Below are 4,038 nucleotides of genomic sequence, written 5' to 3' on the forward strand. Positions count from 1 at the left end.
GCTAATTGCAGTTTTTTTTTCTCTTTCTCGTGGTGATGGTTGTGTTGGTGATTGTACCAACGAATTGGGTTGATCAGATTCAGAGTCAATCAAGACTGAATTTGTTTCCAACGACGTCAACAATTAGTCAAACGCAACCAACTTCGATTAGAGTCTTTAATTATGGTGATCTGAAACGAAATCGTTTCTGGCGTTTTTCTCCGATAGTGGAGCCGATTATTGCTTGGCGAGTAAATGTGATTTCTTCTGCTAGATTTAATCAAGTCAAGCCTGTGATCTCCGTGAAGAGTTTGTCAACTCTCCATGACCAATATTTTCAATATTCTTGTGAATAATATATAAAGCACAAAATTCAAGGAATATATTAGTGTTTTGGTCAGTGAATATGAGATCCTGGAAAGTCAAGTCTATATAGAGACAACACATCGATGAAAGGTAAGGTGACGTGTAAAATTAACCGGCAGAGAAGGGTATGACATTCCAGAAAACATGATCAATATCCACTTCAATCAACATATCGGTGTTTATGTTTAATCAAAATGATGCAAAAAGCATATGAGAGTTTCATCTATAAGGTGTTAGCCCTTAACAAGTATATGAAGAGGGTTACTTCTACTTCTTCATCAAAATTGATTCAATTTCCTTTATTTGATTTAATGGTTGTATTTAAATGGATATATAATATATTATTTTACCGTTCAATAATATAATAAAATTGATTTGCCAGTAATAATATAATAAAATTGATTTGCCGTTAAGAAAAGGAACTATCCATCCATAATCAACACAAATGATAAAACGCTTTCACATTCACATAAAATAGAACTCACTCGGTAGTATAATTTATACTAATTTTTATAAGTTGAAAAAAAGGAGAAATAAGTTCGTTGATAGTAAATAAATGATTTTGTTTGCATGGTTGGCCCTATAAGAAGGAAGACGGTGAATTTTCATAATTAACAAAGCCAAAGGATAAGTGATATTTAATACACTAACATGGGACCGGATTATTTATAAAAATGACTAACATGGGAAACAACTAGGGTATTTGCAATAGTAATTGTATTTGTTTTTTTTGTTTGTGAACAATTAATGTTTATTGATGTTAACCCCAACTACTAGTAGTATTTTATTATAAAAACCTCAATCAATAATGAGGAAAATCGACGACCAACATGGTCATACAGCTTTTATTTTCCGTTACATCGATTTAACAAAACACCATTGCAGTAGTAGTGAAATTATAACACCATTGATATGATAATCAAATAGAAAGCTAACCCTACTAAATAATCAAAGTGGTAATCTTTGTAGAACGGTCACTTAAACCCATGTAGTTAAGTGTTTCCATAAAGGCTAAACAATGGTTAGAAAGACACGTGGACATCGGGGGTTGATAATGGACCATTGGACCCCAAAAAAGAAAGAGAGATTAGTGAATTGGAAACACAAAACAAGTTAACAAAGATGTAAAACAATAAACAAAGCAAAGAAATAAAGAGAGAGAGAGAGAGAGAGAGAGAGAGAGAGAGTACAGGTCAGAACTCCCACGTGCACTTGGGGAAATCAACAACGCCTTTCTCTTTCTACTTCCCTACTACAAACTCTCCCACACACACACCTCTCTCTCTCTCCTCACTCAACCCTTTTCATCTCACTCAACTCACAACAAGTCACCCCTCTCTCAAAAGAAGCTAAAATCTAGATTCGTCCTTCTTCATTAAGATAGATACCGTGAACCACACACAGAAACAGAGGAAACAAGAGAGAAACATCACGATCTTGATTCTTATATTTCTTCTTCTTGTTTCTTTATTGCAATGGTGGAGCTCAAAGATCAAGACATGGGAGAAAGTATGCAATGTGTAACACATCCTTACACAAAGAACCCAGGTGGTATCTGTGCACTCTGTCTCCAGGAAAAGCTTGGTAAGCTCGTTACTTCCTTTTTCCCTGTTCCAAAATCCAACAGCCTCTCTTCTTCTTCTTCTCCTCCTAAATCCTTCAGTCCTTCCACTACATCTCTCGCTCTGTGTCTCTCATCCGGAAGTAACGGAAGAGACTCCACAAACAACAACAATCTCCCGTTTCTGCTTGCGAAGAAGAAGAAGAGTATGCTCGCAGCTTCTTTCTTCCTCTTCTTTTTCTTCCTCTTCGTCTTCTTCAGCTAATCTGATCTACAAGAGAAGCAAATCCACGGCTGCTGCTTACGGTGAGAGTTTCGGGCAAAGGAAACGAAGTGGGTTTTGGTCTTTTCTTCATCTCTACTCTTCGAAACATCAGATCAGCACCACCACCAAAAAAGTCGATAACTTTAGCCATTCAAGGAGGAACCAGAGAACAGAGACAGGAACAGAGTCGTCTAAGAGGGTCGGTGGTGGTGGAGGCATTGATGTGATAGCTGAAGAAGAAGATGAAACTCCTGCTAAAGTGGTTCCAGAAACGCCAACGAATGGTATTGGTAATGGTGGTGGTGGTTCGTCTTTTGGGAGGAAAGTGTTGAGATCTAGATCTGTTGGCTGTGGAAGTAGAAGCTTCTCTGGTGATTTCTTTGAGAGGATCTCTAATGGGTTTGGTGATTGTGCCTTGAGAAGGATTGAGTCTCAGAGAGAAGCCACCAAGGTTATTAGTAATGGAGGTGGTGAAGCAGCGGATGCCATGAGTGAAATGGTCAAATGTGGTGGCATCTTTGGTGGGTTTATGATCATGACATCATCATCTTCTTCATCATCAACAACATCTTCATCGACGGTTGATCATCACAATCATAAGATAGGGAACAGAAGCTGGGGATGGGCTTTTGCTAGTCCAATGAGAGCCAAGGCTACTACTAATCATAGAGGTCGTACTATTACAGAGTCTTCAGCTGACAACAAGAACACATCTCCTAATTTGGACTCAATTCCTTCATTGTTGGCTTTGAAAAGCTAAAGAGAGAGAGAAATGCATTACTAAGTATTTCTAATCTTTAATTCTAGAGATTTTCATATTTCATTCATGTGCTTTTAGTTAGGCTGTTCTTTTGTTCTTTGGACATTTGTTTGAATCTTTTGATTTCAATGAGTAATGTAATGTCATACTACTCTCTTGTTCATTTCTATGTTTGGCATCTTGGTTATAGTCTGGTCATCATCATAAAGCTTGAAACCTTTCGGAAGAATGAGCTTAGGATACTTGCTGCTTTGTCTTATTCTTCTATGATTATATATAAAATAGTAAAATACACATTGTCTAATTCTCCCAAGACTATTTGTCTTGTGGTGTCACTGTGATGGTAAACCAGATTTGTTAATTATACTACTATTATAATAGTTTCAAAGCCCACTTGAAAAAAAGCAGTCAACAGGTTTAAGGAGTTTGAAGTTGTTAAATGAGAGGAATCAAAAGGCACATGCCTTTGCACATGCATTATGATGCTAATAGTCTCATTAGTTTTATCTTCTTTGTGTGTTTGAGCCCCACAAACTTTGAGTAAAGACATGCAACAACAAGAAGTCAACAATATCTCTCTAAAAAACTATCATCATGATCATCAATTCATCGTCACCAACCAGCTAATCTCTTATTACATTTATGCAAGGCCAACATATTGAGTGAGGTTGCTGTCCGACAAAACCATAGGTTATGTATTTGTTTCACATAAATATAAGAGGGAAGAAAAAAACATTGAAACGTCAAGTCGATCAAGACATAACAAATCTGTTATGAATCTATATGATATATCAGTATATTCATATCATATATTCATAACTGTTTAAGATACAATAATAAATTGAGATTGATAATCAGATGATATATAATGTGTGGAAGAGATGGTCGGGACAAGGACATCAAAAGCGGGTCCAAGAGATGAAATAAAGACTAACAATTCTGCAAAGAGACAGAAGGCAAAAAAAAAGGCTGCCTTCTGACTTAACTCTATTCATCATATTACAACAAAAATATGAATTTTATTTTCTTCGTGGGGACCAAGTTTTGGACTTCTCATGCATATTCCAAAAATCTGCATAAATAGATTCTTCAGACGTGACCATGTGA

The 4,038-nt window shown here is 36.4% G+C and overlaps 1 pseudogene; it reads left to right on the plus strand.

The window, feature by feature from the left end:
- On the plus strand, window positions 1,529–3,118 carry LOC104764394 (annotated as a pseudogene).

The sequence above is a fragment of the Camelina sativa genome, chromosome 19, assembly GCF_000633955.1.
Source record: "Camelina sativa cultivar DH55 chromosome 19, Cs, whole genome shotgun sequence".
Taxonomy (NCBI): Eukaryota; Viridiplantae; Streptophyta; class Magnoliopsida; order Brassicales; family Brassicaceae; genus Camelina; species Camelina sativa.